At 48.0% G+C, this 21,005-nt stretch overlaps 1 long non-coding RNA gene across 2 annotated transcripts in view; it reads left to right on the top strand.

Moving 5' to 3' along the window:
• Nucleotides 1-21,005, top strand: part of LOC138275000 (uncharacterized) — a 95,484-nt gene that overhangs the window by 68,525 nt on the left and 5,954 nt on the right. The window contains exon 4 of one of the 2 annotated variants that reach the window (XR_011200402.1): nucleotides 2,526-2,907. The exons of the other annotated variant lie outside the window; for it this stretch is intronic. This is a non-coding gene — a long non-coding RNA (uncharacterized lncRNA). The remainder of the gene's footprint in view (nucleotides 1-2,525; nucleotides 2,908-21,005) is intronic. 2 annotated transcript variants of the gene reach the window in all.

Raw genomic sequence — 21,005 nt, 5'->3', positions numbered from 1 at the left:
CAATTCAGGAGTATCCTCTGTTGCAGCAGCCAGTCTTTGCCTCCTTGCATGGAGACGGAGGCTTAAAGTTGAGATTTCAACCTTCCTCCCAAAGTCTGCTACGTGATCATGGCAGCCAGGCTTCACTCCAAGACAGTGTATGCGTGCTGTTGTACAAAATTGGTGGCATAATGTCTAGAAAAAGACATTGATCCCCTCTCTGCTCCCCTTTCTACAGTCCTCCTCTTCATTCTCTCCCTTTCCCAGCAGGACTCTGCTCTGGGCACTATTAAAGTATATCTTTTGGCTCTTTCTGCCACATCCCTTTCCAAGTCCCTTAATGTAAATATGTTCCAAAAAGCTCTTGTCCATCTTTTCCCTACTTCCAAATTCATTATTCCTCAGTGGGACTTCAATCTGCTCTTAACATTCTTAGTGTGTGCTCCGTTCCAGCCTTTCCACAACTGTCCATTCAGTCTCCCTACAAATAAAATAGCTTTTCTCAGGCAATTCCATCTCCTCGAAGAGTGAGTGAGCTGCAGGCCTCGTCATCGAAGCCGCCTTACCTCTCGATCTATCCTGACAAAGTGGTGCTTCGTACAAGATCCTCCTTTCTCACAAAACTGGTCACTCTATTTCACGTAGGCCAATCCATCACACTGCTTACCTTTTACACTCCTCCACATCCCTCTAAAGAAGAGGAGCGACTCCACCGCTTGGATCCAAAAAGAGCGTTGTGTTCTACCTTGACCGCACATATGAGTTCCTTGTGGACGACCAATTTTTTCTGGGGTTTCTTGGTACGAAGAAATGTAGAGCAGTGCAGAAGCAGACCTATTCTAAATGGGCCAGGCTTTGCATTAAGATCTTTAGGGCCAGATGTAGCAAAGGTTTTTACCCATTCTGTGTCTATGGGAAAAAGTGTTCGTACATATGGCCCTTAATGCCTTTCCCAAGAAGCAACCCCCTGAAGCAGGCCTCAAGATATCTACTTGCCCACTGACTATGGCAAATGAGATTTCATCATGAACAATTATTTTTACAGCCTACTCACCCGTTCTGGCAAGCAATATAGATGCCTCTAAATCTTGTATTCATCTTGTCAACGTTTACTCTGCATTCAGAGACAGAGGTCAAAAGTCAGTTTGTCTTGAAACATTTACTTTTCTTTTTCTCAGTGAAATTCAAGGAAGTGAACTGTGTGAAAATCATGCTGTGCAACGCGTGTGAAATTAAAGTTTGTAAGATGTCAGGCTTTTTTTCTAACACAACATTGAAATAACAAATAAGTGAACCTTACACAGATTTCAGAATATATTTCAGTCTTCAGACAGGCACATTGTTTTAATTTTGTGTGGTGAATAAAATATTTTTAGAGGTTTAAAACAAATCCAAACACTGCTTGGTGATGTGCAAATACTAAATATTGGGCAAGATGTAGCAAACGTTTGCGACTCGCAAACGGGCCGAATCGCAATTTGCGACAGTGCAAAATCGGAAATGGGATGCAATAAGCCCATTTCCGAATCGCAAAAAGCGATGTGCCCCGTTTGCGAGTCGCACCCGTTGCGACCCCCTTTTGCGACCCGCAATGTGCGAGTCGCAATTTGCGAGTCGCAACCCATATGCAATTGCAACTCGCAAATTGCGACTAGTCGCAAAAAACCCAGTTTGCAAGTCGCATTTACCACTAACTCAGAGCAGGTGGTAACCATTACCAAAGTATAAAAGGAGACCCAGAAGGCATCTGGGTCACTCAAGATGGCGGACATATACCTGATAGCAGTGAGGAGGAGAGTCTACGCAGCCCAGCAGAGGAGGAGGAGGGGCCACAGACAGGAGAAGATATATAGAACAAGGCAGACCCTTTTCCAGCAAACTGAAGAGGAGATCTATGATAAATACCGCCTTAGCAGCGCTGCCATTCTAGAATTAATAGATTTACTAAAACCACAGCTAGAACACAAGACTCTGCGTGGCTGCGCCATCCCTACGCATGTGCAAGTACTATGCGCACTGCACCTCTTGGCATCAGGGAGCTATCAGGGGGTCATTGCCGTGGCAGGTGGGGTATCCCAAAGTGCAGTGTCAAGGTTCCTCAGGGCATTCCTAGATGCCTTAGTAGCGCACAGGTCTCAGTTCATATACTTACCAAGGAATGAGGCAGAAATTAACAGCACCAAGCTGGACTTTTACCGCATTGCCCACTTCCCCCAGGTCATTGGATGTGTAGATGGGACACACATTCAAATATGCCCCCCGCCAATCTGGAACATATATTCCGCAACAGAAAGTGTACCCACTCACTCAACATACAGGTTGTTTGTGATGCCCATTACGTCATCACGGACATTGTAGCTAAGTTTCCAGGCAGTACCCATGACTCATACATTTTTAGACATAGTGGGATACATCAACGCCTGGAACGTGGGGAGTTTGGAGATGGATACCTCCTAGGTAGAGCTGCATACACCTTGCAGACATACACACAGGTCACTGTGCACGACTATCTGGACTTACTAACAGTGTACTTTTGTGCCCAACAGGTGACAGTGCATATGCTCTAAGGCCATGGATCATGACTCCATTTTTAACACCCAGCAATGATTCAGAGAGGCAATACAACAGTGCGCATAAGAGGACCAGGAACCTCATCGAGTGCACCTTCGGACTCCTGAAGGCAAGATTCCGATGCCTCCACCGCAGCGGAGGCGCCCTCCAATACACCCCCATTACCGCCTTCAAAATTGTGGTCGCATGCGCCATCCTCCACAACATAGCCACCAGACGTGGGCTACCTCTCACCCCTGCAGACCCAGATCCTGATGAGGAAGAGCAAGAACAACCACACCGCCATCATGGGGATAGGAGTCTAGCTAATCAAGGCAGACTGAGACGGGAACACATTGCTACGCAATATTTTGGACGGTACGTGTAAACTCCCACCATACTCACCCATTAACCAAACACTCCTTTTGTTAAGTGGAAGAAAAATAACTGTTTTAATAATGTCATGCAATAACTATATACAAGATTCAATTGTCCATGGGCAGGGAACTGCCAACCACTCATGTGGCACATTAAAGCCATGTGCCACATTTGTTTGTCCGGGCTGTTGGCTAACTTCTCCTGCCCCTCCTGCCAGCCTTGCTGGTCCCAGCCGCATCTATGGTGCTCTGCCTCCCACTCCTTAGCACCCTACTGTCAGTGGCAGATACACTGCTCACTGTGGAGCCCTCTTCACTATCTTGGGGTGTTTCCCCGGTGGCCCTCGACATCTCACGTGTCTCCATTAGTTCAATGATATGTGTGAGACGTCCCAGGCCCCTGGCAACATCCCCAGCAAAATGGCCCATCTCAATTTGCAGGCCAACTGTCCTCCTCGACAGGCATGTTGTGTTGATGGCTAGCCTGCCGATTGATGTGGCCATCCTGTCCAGTCTTGACATAATCTGCCGATCCCTGCGCCGGCCAGCCTCTGCCTGACCCAGCAGTCCGGCCGCCAGTTCCCTGATGGCAGAGGCAATGTCCCCAGTGTTCTGGCACATCAGGTCCATCCGCCTGTTGAGGTGCTGCATGCTTGACTGGTTTTGTCTTTCAATGCGGTGCAGCACCCCACTGATCCTGCCCAATGTTGTGTTCTGCAGGCGCTGACCCCGCAGCAGATGTGCCTCACTGCTGGTTGGAGGAGGAATCCGGAAATCAGACGCTCTTGCCCTGCGACGCCTGCGCAGTGGTGGCTGCCCTGTCCTCGCACCTGTATCCTCCCTGGCTGTTGCTGGGGCACCTCCTGGCGTTGCTGTTGCAGCAGGCGTTACAACTGCAGGAATGCTGCTGACTGTGCATGTGGGGGTGCTGGAGGGTCCTGGGGTGTCCTCCTGGGCCTGGGTGCTTGGGGTGTAGGGGGTGTCTTGCTGGAGACCTGTGGGACATGGGGAACACACTGTCAGTGTCTAGTATCTTTTGCACAATTCCTAATAAACATTTGCCTATGCACTGCCTATTGGACTACATTTCCCATAATGCATCATTCTGGCTTTTTCTACCCTGAAATGGAGCTAATTTGGTTGTGCATGCACCTGTGTACATGGTGGGTGGTGTATGACATTGATAGGGGTACAGGCTTATCACATGGTACTCACCGGTTGATGTGCTGGGCTCTGAAGTGTCCAGGTCCCCAAATCCACACACTGCCTCTGGCTCAAAGGTTTGCTCAATCCTGTCTTCAAGGGGTGTGGGTGGTGGCACAGATGATGGTCCCCCTCCAGTGCCTCTCATCTCCCGGAGCCTTTCTGCCACCCTCTCCTTGGTCCGGGAGCGGAGGTCATACCACCTCTTCCTTATGTCCTCAATTGTCCTGTGGCTCACCCCCAGGGCATTGATTTTCTCCTGCATTTCCTGCCAGATTTTCTTTTTGGTGGCCTCTGGAACAGTGAGGGCAGCTCTCCCAAAGAGCTCATCATGGTGCTGACAACATTCTTCGGTCAGCACCTCAAGCTCCCTCTCTGAGAATTTAATTTTCCTTTTTCGGAGGGTTCCCTCCATGGCTGCTGCAGCTAGCTCAGTGTGCAGACTGGCAGTTGTAAAAGGGTGTGGTCCAGCCTCCTCCCAGGTGTATTTGTTAACTTCCTGGCTGTGATGTCATCATCATGTGCCAGGAAGTGTTTCCAGAGTGTTTTTGTGTGCTTTCTGGAGTGTTCTGCTGCACCTGCAAGCAATTTTGAGGAAACTCGCAATTTGCGACACCAACTCGCTAATTGCAAGTTCGTTTTTTGCACACTCGCAAACAGCGACCTCGCAATCTGCGGACTCGCACACAGCGTTGCGAGTCCGGATGCGAGTCGCAAAATCGGACCGGTTTCTTTCCTGGCATACCAAATTGCGAGTCGCATTGACTCGCAAAATGCGACTCGCTATTTTTATTTTTCCTACATCTGGCCCATTGTCTGTTAAACTTTTTTGCACAAACCTAATTTCTGAAAATAAATAAATTGTATGCGCTATGTGGTTTTATCAGTAAAACTGCATATCTGATAGACTTCTAGTTGCATATTCCTTACATTAGATTCCTTATCTTAGAATTTCCCCTGTGTCTCAAGCTGGATTTGGAGATTTTTTCTTCCAGCAGTACCCTTGTGCGCCTTCAGGTGGCGTCAGTCATCTCCACAGCTGTCATTGGCTTAGTGGCCTCTGGGATGGCGTCGGGGTCGTATACAGGCGCCGCCTCGACGTAGTGACGTCCGTTATTTTCTGTGCCACACGCTGATCTGGAGAAGAGAAACCCTGGTAATTTTTTAAGCATATTGGACCCTTTTGTAGGGTTTTTGTGTTGACCCTTGGCGCATCATTATGTCCCTGAAGAACGGGTTCAAGCCTTGCGAGGCCTGTCACCATATGATGTCAGGGACAGATCGGCATCAGGTCCGTTTGTGTTGTTAGGAGTGCGACCACAACCCAAAGTTGTGCTTTGAGTGCCAGACCATGCACCCGAAGGCTTTGAGGGAGAGGTCCCTAAAGCTCATGATGGCCTGATGCTTGACTCGGCATCGTTCACGGTGTCACTCATGAGGAATGTCTTGAGACTGTTTGCGGAGTCACCACCACTCGTCATCAAATTCTTCGTGTCATTCAGGTAAGAGAAAGAAGTAGTTGAAGAAGGCCAGGCATTTTCCAACTACATCGCATCGCTCAGCCAATGCGACGTGGGAGGAGTGTCCTTGCTGTGCTCTGCACCTCCCCAATTTTCCGTGAGCCAGGGCGACCCTTGCCCAACTCAAGGAGTTTTATGAGGCCATGCGCCTCATATTTGAGCATTCTGACCCTTCTTTGACACCTTCGGGGCCTGGGGGCTCAGATGAGGGTCCTTAAGGTTTCCACACCAGCGTCTTTGGCCTCGGCCCCCAGTGGTCCCTCCTGATTCGTGCTGACGCTGGTCGTACCATCGCGACCTTCCTCGACACCAACTAGGTCATCAGTGCTCCCGACATTGGTGGTGCACACGATCGGCGTCGACCCAATTCTTACCCACGATGACCCGCAGAAAGAACGGCGTCGGCCAACGCTGCTTCTGACTTCGATGCGGTTCTCACCCCAGATTGGGGTCGGACCCTTATTACTATGGGTACAAATACAAGGAAGGATTGGAGGGGACACTGGGCCTTTTAGAATACCAGCTAGATAACCCTGATTTGGACTGGGAACAGGAATAGGACGAGGCTAATGGTCTAGATAAAGATGCTGGCATGCATTCTCCTCCTACCGTGGCTACGGCGGAGGGAACCTCTTATTCTGTGGTGGTCAGTAGGGCGGCTGAGGTCCTTGGCATGGAGCTGTCCACTGTAGCGGTCAGGACGAATCTCCTGACGGAGGTGCCTCAAGCTGGGCCTTCTACCTTAGAGCCTCTCCTCCCCTTCAATGAAGCCCTCATTGATGTCCTTCCGGGTACTTGGTCCAGACCCAGCACATGGGCTCCTGTAAACAGTAGAATCTCTCGCCACCATCGGCCCGCTCCAAATGACCCTAAATTCCTGCCCCAACACCCCTCACCTGAGAGCCTTTTCATCCAGGCATCCTTGTCATCTGGTGCATTACTTTCCGCTCCCCCGGATAGAGAATCAAAGACCAACTTGGTAAGAAGATGTTTTCTTCCTCCATTCTGGTGTTGCGGTCGGTGAGCACTGCATGCCTTTTGTGCTGCTTTAACCACTGCTTGTGGGATACGGTCGTGCAAGTTCTGCCGCAGATCCCGGAGAAGGCCCGGGCTAACATCTCCCAAGCCGTTGCTGATGGGAGAGATGCAGCTAAGTTCACCATTCCCTTTGAAATGGACACAACCAATTCTCCAGGTAAATCGGTTGCGTTGACGGCGGCCTTGAGGAGCCACGCCTGGCTGAGGACATCTATTTTTCCAGGAATCATGGACATGCCCTTTGATGGCACCTGTCTCTTTGGCGACAAGGCGGACTCAGCGCATGAGAGGTTTAAGGAGTGCCAGGCTGTGGCTCGATCCCTTGGCCTCTCGGTTGCACCTCACCCCCAACAGTCTATCTTTTGCCCCTTTCGTGGCCATGGAACAGGCTCCCTATTGTGTCCCTTTTACAGCCACCGTGGATGTGGAATCCTGCGGGCTCCTGGGACAGGAAAACAGAGGTTTGCCCACTCCACCGCTGTCCCTGATGCAGCCTCCAAACCTTCCTAGTCCGTAACCACCCTCATATACCAGTTGGTGGCAGGATTCGCCATCACCTGCCCCACTAGGAGACCATCACAACAGACAGGTGGGTTTTGCAGATCGTTCAAAGGGGGTAATCCCCACCGGCCATGCCTCCATCTTACGGCCCCTTACCGGAGGATCATTTGGCAATTCTCTGCTAGGAAGTCACGGCTGTCTTCACCAAAGGGGCCACAGAGAGGGTCCCTGTGCCAGAAGTAGGTTGTAGTTGTTATTCCTGCTACTTTCTGCTGCCCAAAAAAGGCAAAGACTTATGTCCTATCCTAGACCTTCGGGCCGTCATTCTCTTCCGCAAGAAGGAGAAGTTCAAAATGCTCACACTGGCTCATGTCTTGTCTGCCTTAGACCCAGGAGACTGGATGGTAGCGTTACACTTGCAGGGTGCTTGTTTCCATATTCCCGTCCTGCCTGCCCACGGGTACTATCTAGTAAAGTGATGGCGGTGGTTGCAGCTCATCTGCGCAGGTTAGGGGTTTCAGTCTTCCCCTATCTCGACGACTGGCTGTTGAAGGCAGACACGCCCCAGAAAGTCGTCTCCCACCTTCAGACTAAGGCGAACCTCCTGCACACATTGAGGTTCACTATAAACATGCCAAAGCCTCACCTGACTTCCTCCCAGATGCTCCGTTTCATCGGGTCTGTTCAGGACACAGTGCAGTTTCGGGCCTATCCTCCCGAAAAGCGAATCAAGGATATTCATGCTATGATTCTGATGTTTCAGCCTCTATCCTGGCTTTCGGTGAAAACAACTCTGAGGCTGCCGGGCCTCATGGCGTCCTGCATCCTGCTAGTGACACATGCTAGATGGCATATGCGGGCTCTTCAGTGGGACTTGAAGTTCCAGTGGGCACAGCATCAGTGGAATCTCTCCGACATGGTCCAGATGTCGAAGGGGACTGCAAAAAATCTGCTGTGGTGGCTTTAGAATCTGGATCGGATCAACGGAAGATCCCTCTCACTTCCCCAACTAGATATCTCAGTAGTGACAGATGCCAGACTCCTGGGATGGGGCGGCCATATAGGAGAGGCGAAGATCATAGGCCTCTGGTCTCATGCGGATTTTGGGCCCCACATCAACCTTCTGGAGCTCTTGGGAATCAGGCTTGCATTGAAAGCATTCCTTCCCTCTCTCAAAGGGAAAGTAGTGCAGGTGTTCACGGACAACACTACTGCCATGTGGTACTGCAACAAACGGGGCGGAGTAGGGTCCTGGACCCTTCATAAAGAGGCTCTGTGATTCTGGACATGGCTGGCACATCAGGGCATATCACTGGTGGTTCAACATCTGGTGGGATCCCTAAGCACCAGAGCAGACAAACGCAGCCGTTGAGTCAGTCGATCACGAATGGCGTCTACATCCAGAAAAGGTGCAAGGTCTCTTTCACAAATGGGGAGAGCCTTGGTTAGATCTGTTCGGCTTTGTAAAGAACACTCAATGTCAGCGGTTTTGCATGTTGGAGTTTTCATGACGGCACTCGCTCTGCAAAGCTTTTCGTCTTGAGTGGATCTCAGGCCTCCTTTATGCCTTCCCGCCAATACCACTTCTGGTCAGAGTTCTGAAGAAGATCAAGAACGACCGGGCCCAAGTAATCCTTGTGGCTCCAGACTGGGCACGGAGAGTACGGTATCCAGAGCTATTGAGCATGGCCACCGATCTTCCAGTCAGACTGCATATTCGGGAGGCACTTTTGGCGCAGCAGCAGGGGATGGTTCTCCATCTCAAGCTGTCCAATCTTCACCTTCCACGTGGAGATAGAGTGGCGGCAGTTGACGGCTTTTGACCTTCCACCCGAAGTCTGTGAGGTTATCTTGGCAACCAGGAGTCCCTCCACCAAAATGGTATACGCTTGTCAGCATCAATTTGTGCATGGTGTACAAACAAGTCTCTTGATCCCCTCCCTGCTTCTTTCCCTGCAGTTCTTCTGTTCATCATATCTTTCGCCCAGTAGGCTCTGCATTGGCCCTGTTAAAGGTTACTTGGCGGCTATCTCAGCCTTCCTAAAGTTGCCGGACCAACATTATCTTTTTAAGTCTCCTCTTGTGGGTAGATTACGTAAGGGTCTTACCTATTTGTTTTCCCCCCACTCCACTTTATCTTGCCTCAGTAAGACCTTAATGTTGCTTCAGGCTCTTTCTTCTAAATCCCCATTGTTGTCTGTTTTCCCTGACAAGGTGGGGCTCCATACGAGGGCCTCATTCCATCCAAAAGTGGTCACGCCCTTTCATGAAGCCCAATCCATCACTTTTCCTTCTTTCATTCACTCCCACATTCTTCTCACGAAGAGGAGAGACTCCACCGTCTGGATGCAAAAAGAGCATTGGCATACTACCTCAATCGTACCAAAGATTTCTGGTTTGGATGATCAACTCTTTTTTTGGTGTATGTGGGTATGAAGAAAGGGAAGGCGGTGCAGAAGTGTAACATCTCACAATGTGCTAAGCTTTAGCTAAGAAGCAAGCCCCTGAGGGTTTGCGCGCTCACTCTACAAGAGCTAATGCTGCTACCACAGCGTTAGCACCTTGAGTTCCTGTCATTGATATCTGTCAAGTAGCAACGTGGGCATCTCTGCACACATTTAAAAAGTATTACTCTCTGGACAGTCAGGTCCGCAGAGACAGCTGCTTTGGTCATTCGGTCCTTCAGGACTTTCTAGTATGAGCTTATGTTCTCAGCCCACCTCAGAGGATGGTATTGCTTGGGTATCTATTCTAAGAAAAGAATCTGCAACTAGAAGTCTCTATCAGATGAACTAGTTACTTATCTTCGATAATAATGTATCTGGTAGAGACATTCTAGTTGCAGATTCCTTACCAACCCACCCATCCTTCCTGCTTGCGAACTGATTTTATTGGACAGGGATAACCATTACAGGGCCTTAGTTTTGGCTCACCATTCTTGGTGTTCTTCATGGCTCTGCGCTTTGGCGTCAAAGTAGTGAAAAGAAACTTGACATCACTACGCCGAGGTGGCGCCTATATACGACCCCTATGTCATCACGGTGACCACGACACCAACGACAGACGCGGAGTCGACTGCCGCCACTTGACTGTGCACAAGGGTACTGCTATGATAAAAGTCTCTGGATCCAGTCTGACGCCTGGGAGAAATTCTAAGGTAAGGAATTTGCTATTAGAATCTCTACCAGATAAATTATTACCGAAGGTAAGTAACTTGTTCGTTATTCAGAAAGTTTATTATCATGTCAATGGAATATATGTTTGAAAATGACAGTGCACAACCACATCACTTTTTAGCAATATATTTTTTTAAGTGAGATCTTTAGCATGAATTAGTAAATATTTCTGCCCCCACCCTGATGACAATGATATTAGTGAACTAAGAGGCAAGTCAGAGGTCATGTGTAGCCTAATGTGGGCTAAATTTGTAAAAATGCTGAACTTTCATTTTTGAAGGTGCTCTCATATATGATAATGAAAAAATGACAGCTAAATAAAATATTGCCTCGGATCATATAACTTAACAACAGTGTGAGGGTCAAGTATATTACAGATAGGTCAAGTAGATTATTCCGTTTACTCGATCTGCAGGCCGGGTTAGATTTTTATGAATTTGTGATGCATGTGAAGGTTTGCAAGCTCATGTCAACAGATCTCAAGAAGCGACCCCTGCATTGGCATGAAGAGTTCTGTTACTGGATTCCTGCACACGTTTATCAGACTCTACTGCCTGGTAGGCCAGGTCCGTAAGAATGAGAATTTTGCCCCTTTAGCCCATCAGGACTTCCTCCTTTGAAATTGGTCTGCAAACACACCACCGGGGATGGCATGGCTTGGGTATCGATTCCAAGGTTAGGTGTCTGCGGCTAGCATGATCCTCACCTCTGGTCCTGACACAATATAACATTTCCCAGCTTTAATAACAGAAAGTTAACATTTTATTAACCGCTTCGCTGCCAGGCCTTTCCCCCTCAGGTGCCAGGCCTTTTTTTGGCTATTCGGGGCAGTTCGCGCTTAGGCTTTCATTACTTTTTGTCCACATAAGCTACCCATGCCAGATTTGCGTCTTTTTTTTTCCCAACATCATAGGGATTCAAGAGGTACCCATAGTTTGTGGGTTCCCCTGGAGGAGAACAAGAAATGATCCAAAATACAGCCAAGATTTCCTTTTTTTTCCCAAAACAATGTGGAAAAGGGCTGCAGAAGAAGGCTTATGGTTTTTTTCCCTGAAAATGGCATCAACAAAGAGTTTGTAGTGCTAAATTCACCATCTTCCCAGCTTTCAGGAACAGGCAGACTTGAATCTGAAAATCACATTTTTCAACACAAGTTTGGCATTTTATTGCTTTATTCCCCATTTTTACTATTTTTCATGCTTTGGCCTCCTTCCAGTTAGAAATGGGTGTGAAACCAGTGCTGGACCCTGGAAAGCTAAACATTTCTGAAAAGTAGACAACATTCCAAATTCACCAATGGGTTTTTTGTGTAGATCCTACAAGGATTTCCTACAGAAAATAACAGCTAAAATAAAAAATATTGAAATTGAGGTGAAAAAAACAGCCATTTCTCTACACGTTTTACTCTGTACTTTTTCATGCCATGTCCGATTTTTTTTTTTAAAGCAATATACCATTACCTCGGCTGGACTCTTCTGGTTGCGAGTATATATAGGGCTTGTGGGTTCATCAAGAACCCTAGGTAACCAGAGACAATAAATGAGCTGCACCTTGCACTGAATTTTCATTCTGTACCGAGTATACAGCAATTAATTCGCTAAAATATAAAGAGTGACAAATAGGTATGTAGGAAAGTACCATCTTGCCTGGCATGTTACCCCCATTTTTCACTGTATATATGTTGTTTTAGTTGTATGTGTCACTGGGACCCTGGTAACCCAGGGCCCCAGTGCTCATAAGTGTGCCTGAATGTGTTACCTGTGTAGTGACTAACTGTCTCACTGAGGCTCTGCTAATCAGAACCTCAGTGGTTATGCTCTCTCATTTCTTTCCAAATTGTCACTGACAGGCTAGTGACCATTTTTACCAATTTACATTGGCTTACTGGAACACCCTTATAATTCCCTAGTATATGGTACTGAGGTACCCAGGGTATTGGGGTTCCAGGAGATCCCTAGGGGCTGCAGCATTTCTTTTGCCACCCATAGGGAGCTCTGACAATTCTTACACAGGCCTGCCACTGCAGCCTGAGTGAAATAACGTCCACGTTATTTCACAGCCATTTTACACTGCACTTAAGTAACTTATAAGTCACCTATATGTCTAACCTTTACCTGGTAAAGGTTAGGTGCAAAGTTACTTAGTGTGAGGGCACCCTGGCACTAGCCAAGGTGCCCCCACATTGTTCAGAGCCAATTCACTGAACTTTGTGATTGCGGGGACACCATTACACGCGTGCACTACATATAGGTCACTACCTATATGTAGTTTCACCATGGTAACTCCGAATATGGCCATGTAACATGTCTATGATCATGGAATTGCCCCCTCTATGCCATCCTGGCATTGTTGGTACAATTCCATGATCCCAGTGGTCTGTAGCACAGACCCTGGTACTGCCAGACTGCCCTTCCTGGGGTTTCTCTGCAGCTGCTGCTGCTGCCAACCCCTCAGACAGGCAGCTGCCCTCCTGGGGTCCAGCCAGGCCTGGCCCAGGATGGCAGAACAAAGAACTTCCTCTGAGAGAGGGTGTGACACCCTCTCCCTTTGGAAAATGGTGTGAAGGCAGGGGAGGAGTAGCCTCCCCCAGCCTCTGGAAATGCTTTGTTGGGCACAGATGTGCCCAATTCTGCATAAGCCAGTCTACACCGGTTCAGGGACCCCTTAGCCCCTGCTCTGGCGCGAAACTGGACAAAGGAAAGGGGAGTGACCACTCCCCTGACCTGCACCTCCCCTGGGAGGTGTCCAGAGCTCCTCCAGTGTGCTCCAGACCTCTGCCATCTTGGAAACAGAGGTGCTGCTGGCACACTGGACTGCTCTGAGTGGCCAGTGCCACCAGGTGACGTCAGAGACTCCTGCTGATAGGCTCCTTCAGGTGTTAGTAGCCTTTCCTCTCTCCTAGGTAGCCAAACCCTCTTTTCTGGCTATTTAGGGTCTCTGTCTCTGGGGAAACTTTAGATAACGAATGCATGAGCTCAGCCGAGTTCCTCTGCATCTCTCTCTTCACCTTCTGATAAGGAATCGACCGCTGACCGCGCTGGAAGCCTGCAAACCTGCAACATAGTAGCCAAGACGACTACTGCAACTCTGTAACGCTGATCCTGCCGCCTTCTCGACGACTGTTTTCCTGCTTGTGCATGCTGTGGGGGTAGCCTGCCTCCTCTCTGCACCAGAAGCTCCGAAGAAATCTCCCGTGGGTCGACGGAATCTTCCCCTGCAACCGCAGGCACCAAAAAGCTGCATTACCGGTCCCTTGGGTCTCCTCTCAGCACGACGAGCGAGGTCCCTCGATTCCAGCGATGCTGTCCAAGTGACCCCCACAGTCCAGTGACTCTTCAGCCCAAGTTTGGTGGAGGTAAGTCCTTGCCTCACCTCGCTGGGCTGCATTGCTGGGAACCGCGACTTTGCAGCTACTCCGGCCCCTGTGCACTTCCGGCGGAAATCCTTCATGCACAGCCAAGCCTGGGTCCACGGCACTCTAACCTGCATTGCACGACTTTCTAAGTTGGTCTCCGGCGACGTGGGACTCCTTTGTGCAACTTCGGCGAGCACCGTTTTCACGCATCCTCGTAGTGCCTGTTTCTGGCACTTCTCCGGGTGCTACCTGCTTCAGTGAGGGCTCTTTGTCTTGCTCGACGTCCCCTCTCTCTGCAGGTCCAACTTGCGACCTCCTGGTCCCTCCTGGGCCCCAGCAGCGTCCAAAAACGCCAAACGCACGATTTGCGTGTAGCAAGGCTTGTTGGCGTCCTTCCGGCGGGAAAACACTTCTGCACGACTCTCCAAGGCGAGTGGGATCCGTCCACCAAAGGGGAAGTCTCTAGCCCTTTTCGTTCCTGCAGAAACCTCAGCTTCTTCTGTCCAGTCGAAGCTTCTTTGCACCCGCAGCTGGCATTTCCTGGGCATCTGCCCATCTCCGACTTGCTTGTGACTTTTGGACTTGGTCCCCTTGTTCCACAGGTACCCTAGATTGGAAATCCACAGTTGTTGCATTGCTGGTTTGTGTCTTTCCTGCATTATTCCTCTAACACGACTACTTTGTCCTTAGGGGAACTTTAGTGCACTTTGCACTCACTTTTCAGGGTCTTGGGGAGGGTTATTTTTCTAACTCTCACTATTTTCTAATAGTCCCAGCGACCCTCTACAAGGTCACATAGGTTTGGGGTCCATTCGTGGTTCGCATTCCACTTTTGGAGTATATGGTTTGTGTTGCCCCTATCCCTATGTTTCCCCATTGCATCCTATTGTAACTATACATTGTTTGCACTGTTTTCTAAGACTATACTGCATATTTTTGCTATTGTGTATATATATCTTGTGTATATTTCCTATCCTCTCACTGAGGGTACACTCTAAGATACTTTGGCATATTGTCATAAAAATAAAGTACCTTTATTTTTAGTATAACTGTGTATTGTGTTTTCTTATGATATTGTGCATATGACACTAGTTGGTACTGTAGTAGCTTCACACGTCTCCTAGTTCAGCCTAAGCTGCTCTGCTAAGCTACCATTATCTATCAGCCTAAGCTGCTAGACATCCTATACACTAATAAGGGATAACTGGGCCTGGTGCAAGGTGCAAGTACCCCTTGGTACTCACTACAAGCCAGTCCAACCTCCTACATTGGTTGTGCAGTGGTGGGATAAGTGCTTGAGACTACTTACCACTCTTGTCATTGTACTTTTCATAAGAGAAAAATATACAAAACAAGGTCAGTGTATATACACATAGCCAAAAAGTTTTGCATTTCCTCTTTTCACTCTTTTCTAAGTGCTGAAAAGTACTTCTAAACTTTCAAAAAGTTCTTAAAAGTTTAAAAAGTTTTTTTTCTGTCTTTCCAAAAAGTTCTGGAAATTTTTTTTCTCTTTTTCTATCACTTTAACTTTCTCTAAAAAATGTCTGGCACAGGAAAAAAATTTCAACTGTCCAAACTTGCATATGATCACCTTAGCTGGAAAGGAGCAAGGAGTCTCTGCATAGAGAGAGGTTTGAGTGTAGGGAAGAATCCTTCCTTAGAACTGTTAATTAACATGCTTAGAGTACAGGATAAGGCCATAAGTGACCAATCTGTAGAAAAAGTAGCTAATGGTTCTCAATCTGATCCAGGGACTCCCCCAGGAAAAGGTTCAGGAAAGAAACTTCTCAGCCTGCCCATTACTAGACAGTCTAGCATAGTTGGTACAGAGGTTGAATCACACCATACTAATGGTGTGCTCTCACATTATACTGGTAGCCAAGCTGTTAGGGTGCCCTCTGTAAGGGACAGGTCTCCTTCTGTTCATTCCCATCATACCTCTGTATCTAGAAATGTCCCTCCCACCCACCCTGATGACAGATTGTTGGAAAGGGAGCTCAATAGATTGAGAGTGGAACAAACCAGACTGAAGCTCAAGAAGAAACAGCTGGATTTGGATAGACAGTCTTTAGAAATAGAGAGGGAAAGACAGAAGTTGGGTTTAGATACCCATGGTGGCAGCAGCAGTATTCCCCATAGTCATCCTGCAAAAGAGCATGATTCCAGGAATCTGCACAAGATAGTTCCCCCTTATAAGGAGGGGGATGACATTAACAAGTGGTTTGCTGCACTTGAGAGGGCCTGTGCTGTACAGGATGTCCCTCAAAAGCAGTGGGCTGCTATCCTATGGCTATCATTTACTGGAAAAGGTAGGGATAGGCTCCTTACTGTAAAAGAAAATGATGCTAATAATTTCCAAGTTCTTAAGAATGCACTCCTGGATGGTTATGGCTTAACCACTGAACAGTACAGGATAAAGTTCAGAGAGACCAAAAAGGAGTCTTCACAAGACTGGGTTGATTTCATTGACCAGGCAGTGAAGGCCTTGGAGGGGTGGTTACATGGCAGTAAAGTTACTGATTATGACAGCCTGTATAACTTGATCCTGAGAGAGCATATTCTTAATAATTGTGTGTCTGATTTGTTGCACCAGTACTTGGTGGACTCTGATCTGACCTCTCCCCAAGAATTGGGAAAGAAGGCAGACAAATGGGTCAGAACAAGAGTGAACAGAAAAGTTCATACAGGGGGTGACAAAGATGGCAACAAAAAGAAGGATGGTAAGTCTTCTGACAAGGGTGGGGACAAATCTAAAAATGAGTCTTCATCAGGCCCACAAAAACACTCTGGTGGGGGTGGTGGGTCCAAATCCTCCTTTAATCAGAACAAGGAAAAGAAACCATGGTGCTATTTATGTAAAATAAAAGGCCATTGGACAACAGATCCCAGTTGTCCAAAGAAAGGCACCACAGCTCCTACCACTACAACCCCTACTGCTACACCTAGTGTCCCTACTAATAGCAGTGGTGGTGGGAGCAAACCTACTAATAGCCAATCCAAGGGAGTAGCTGGGCTCACTTTTGGTAATTTAGTTGGGGTTGGTCTGATTAAGGAGACCACAGAGGCTACTTTAGTCTCTGAAGGGGCTATTGATTTAGCCACTTTGGTTGCTTGCCCCCATAACTTGGAGAAGTACAAGCAACTAACCCTAATAAATGGTGTTGAGGTCCAGGCCTACAGGGACACAGGTGCCAGTGTCACAATGGTGATTGAGAAACTGGTGCACCCTGAACAACACATACTTGGACACCAGTACCAAGTAACCGATGCTCACAACATAACACAAAGCCACCCCATGGCTGTTGTAAATCTCAACTGGGGGGGGGTAACTGGTCCAAAGAAAGTTGTGGTAGCTTCAGATTTACCTGTAGACTGTCTATTAGGGAATGATTTGGAGACATCAGCTTGGTCAGATGTGGAGTTGGAGGCCCATGCAGCAATGCTGGGCATCCCAGGGCATATTTTTGCTTTGACAAGGGCTCAGGCCAAAAAGCAAAAAGGACAGGGAAGCTTGGATCCTGGAACAATGGACCAAGTGCTCCCTAAAGCTAGGGCTAGTAGAAGCAAACCACTTCCTACTATCCCTCCCTCTACAGTGGATTCAACTTCTGAGGAAGAGGAATTCCCTCCCTGTGCAGAACCTACACCAGAGGAGCTGGAAGCAGACACTGCTGAGCTTTTGGGTGAAGGGGGGCCTGCCAGAGAGGAGCTGAGTGTGGCACAGCAAACCTGTCCCACATTAGAGGGTCTCAGACAGCAAGCTGTCAAACAGGCTAATGGGGATGTCAGTGACTCTCACAGAGTTTACTGGGAGGACAAACTCTTGTACACTGAGCATAGGGATCCTAAACCTGGAGCTGCCAGGAGATTAGTGATTCCTCAGGAGTACAGAAAGTTCCTCCTAACACTGGCACATGACATTCCCTTAGCTGGGCATCTAGGACAAATGAAAACTTGGGACAGGCTTGTTCCCCTGTTTCATTGGCCTAGGATGTCTGAGGACACAAAAGAATTTTGCAAGTCCTGTGAAACCTGTCAAGCCAGTGGCAAAACAGGTGGCACCCCAAAGGCACCCCTTATCCCACTGCCTGTGGTTGGGGTTCCCTTTGAAAGGGTAGGGGTTGACATAGTTGGCCCCCTTGACCCTCCTACTGCTTCAGGCAATAGGTTTATCTTGGTGGTAGTGGACCATGCCACAAGATATCCTGAAGCAATTCCTTTAAGGACCACTACAGCTCCTGCAGTGGCAAAGGCCCTCCTGGGAATATTTTCCAGGGTGGGCTTCCCAAAGGAAGTAGTATCAGACAGAGGAAGCAATTTCATGTCTGCATACTTAAAGGCCATGTGGAAGGAGTGTGGTGTAACTTACAAGTTCACAACACCCTATCATCCACAAACAAATGGACTGGTGGAGAGATTTAATAAAACTCTCAAAGGCATGATTATGGGTCTCCCTGAAAAACTCCGCAGGAGATGGGATATCCTTCTACCATGCCTCCTTTTTGCCTACAGGGAGGTACCCCAGAAAGGAGTGGGCTTCAGCCCCTTTGAACTTCTTTTTGGACACCCTGTTAGGGGTCCACTCACACTTGTAAAGGAGGGTTGGGAACAACCTTTAAAAGCTCCTAAGCAGGATATTGTGGATTATGTACTTGGCCTCAGATCAAGGATGGCTGAGTACATGAAAAAGGCCAGTAAAAACCTCAGGCCAGCCAAGAGCTCCAGAAGCAATGGCATGATCAGAAGGCTGTTTTGGTTCAGTACCAACCAGGGCAGAAAGTGTGGGTCTTGGAGCCTGTGGCCCCAAGAGCACTCCAAGATAAATGGAGTGGACCCCACACAATTGTTGAAAAGAAGGGTGAAGTCACCTACTTGGTAGACTTAGGCACTGCCAGGAGTCCCCTTAGGGTGCTCCATGTCAACCGCCTGAAACCCTACTATGACAGGGCTGATCTCACCCTGCTCATGGCAACAGATGAGGGACAGGAAGAAGACAGTGATCCTCTACCTGATCTCTTCTCTTCCACAGAACAAGATGCTCTTGTGGAAGGTGTAGTTTTGGCTGATTGTCTTACTGCTGAGCAGAAAGATAATTGCATAAATCTCCTAGGACAATTTTCAGAACTCTTCTCTACTGTGCCAGGCACCACTTCTTGGTGTGAGCACACTATAGATACTGGAGACAGTTTACCTGTCAAAAGTAAGATCTATAGGCAGCCTGACCATGTCAGGGACTGTATAAAGCAAGAAGTTCAGAAAATGTTGGAACTAGGAGTGGTTGAGCACTCTGACAGTCCATGGGCTTCTCCTGTGGTACTGGTACCAAAACCCAATTCTAAAGATGGAAAGAAGGAAATGAGGTTTTGTGTAGACTATAGAGGTCTCAACTTGGTAACCAAAACTGATGCTCACCCTAGACCCAGGGCAGATGAGCTTATAGATACACTGGCATCTGCCAAGTATCTAAGCACTTTTGATTTGACTGCAGGGTATTGGCAGATCAAATTGTCAGAAGATGCTAAACCTAAGACTGCATTTTCTACCATTGGAGGACATTACCAGTTTACTGTAATGCCTTTTGGTTTGAAAAATGCACCTGCCACTTTTCAGAGGTTGGTGAACACAGTCCTGCAAGGGCTGGAAGCTTTCAGTGCAGCATATTTGGACGATATAGCTGTCTTTAGCTCCAGCTGGGATGATCACCTGGTCCACCTATGGAAAGTTTTGGAGGCTCTGCAAAAGGCAGGCCTCACTATCAAGGCTTCAAAGTGCCAGATAGGGCAGGGTAAGGTGGTTTATCTGGGACACCTTGTTGGTGGGGAACAGATTGCACCACTTCAGGGGAAAATCCAAACTATTATTGATTGGGTTCCCCCTACCACTCAGACTCAGGTGAGAGCCTTCCTAGGCCTCACTGGGTATTACAGGAGGTTCATTAAGAACTATGGCTCCATTGCAGCCCCTCTTAATGACCTCACATCCAAGAAAATGCCTAAAAAGGTATTGTGGACAGCAAGCTGTCAGAAAGCTTTTGAGGAGCTGAAGCAGGCCATGTGCTCTGCACCTGTCCTGAAAAGCCCTTGTTACTCTAAAAAATTCTATGTCCAGACTGATGCATCTGAATTAGGAGTAGGGGCAGTCCTATCACAACTTAATTCTGAGGGCCAGGATCAACCTGTTGCTTTTATTAGTAGGAGGTTGACCCCTAGAGAAAAGCGTTGGTCTGCCATTGAGAGGGAGGCCTTTGCTGTGGTCTGGGCTCTGAAGAAGTTGAGGCCATACCTGTTTGGCACTCACTTCATTGTTCAGACAGACCACAAACCTCTACTTTGGCTAAAACAAATGAAAGGTGAAAATCCTAAATTGTTGAGGTGGTCCATATCCCTACAGGGAATGGACTATACAGTGGAACATAGACCTGGGAGTAGCCACTCCAATGCAGATGGACTCTCCAGATATTTCCACTTAGACAATGAAGACTCATCAGGTAATGGCTAGTCTTATTGTCCTTCGTTTGGGGGGGGGTTGTGTAGGAAAGTACCATCTTACCTGGCATGTTACCCCCATTTTTCACTGTATATATGTTGTTTTAGTTGTATGTGTCACTGGGACCCTGGTAACCCAGGGCCCCAGTGCTCATAAGTGTGCCTGAATGTGTTACCTGTGTAGTGACTAACTGTCTCACTGAGGCTCTGCTAATCAGAACCTCAGTGGTTATGCTCTCTCATTTCTTTCCAAATTGTCACTGACAGGCTAGTGACCATTTTTACCAATTTACATTGGCTTACTGGAACACCCTTATAATTCCCTAGTATATGGTACTGAGGTACCCAGGATATTGGGGTTCCAGGAGATCCCTAGGGGCTGCAGCATTTCTTTTGCCACCCATAGGGAGCTCTGACAATTCTTACACAGGCCTGCCACTGCAGCCTGAGTGAAATAACGTCCACGTTATTTCACAGCCATTTTACACTGCACTTAAGTAACTTATAAGTCACCTATATGTCTAACCTTTACCTGGTAAAGGTTAGGTGCAAAGTTACTTAGTGTGAGGGCACCCTGGCACTAGCCAAGGTGCCCCCACATTGTTCAGAGCCAATTCACTGAACTTTGTGAGTGCGGGGACACCATTACACGCGTGCACTACATATAGGTCACTACCTATATGTAGCTTCACCATGGTAACTCCGAATATGGCCATGTAACATGTCTATGATCATGGAATTGCCCCCTCTATGCCATCCTGGCATTGTTGGTACAATTCCATGATCCCAGTGGTCTGTAGCACAGACCCTGGTACTGCCAG

Source organism: Pleurodeles waltl, chromosome 2_2 (genome assembly GCF_031143425.1).
Source record: "Pleurodeles waltl isolate 20211129_DDA chromosome 2_2, aPleWal1.hap1.20221129, whole genome shotgun sequence".
Lineage (NCBI taxonomy): Eukaryota > Metazoa > Chordata > Amphibia > Caudata > Salamandridae > Pleurodeles > Pleurodeles waltl.
This window is presented reverse-complemented; position numbering and strand designations above follow the sequence as displayed.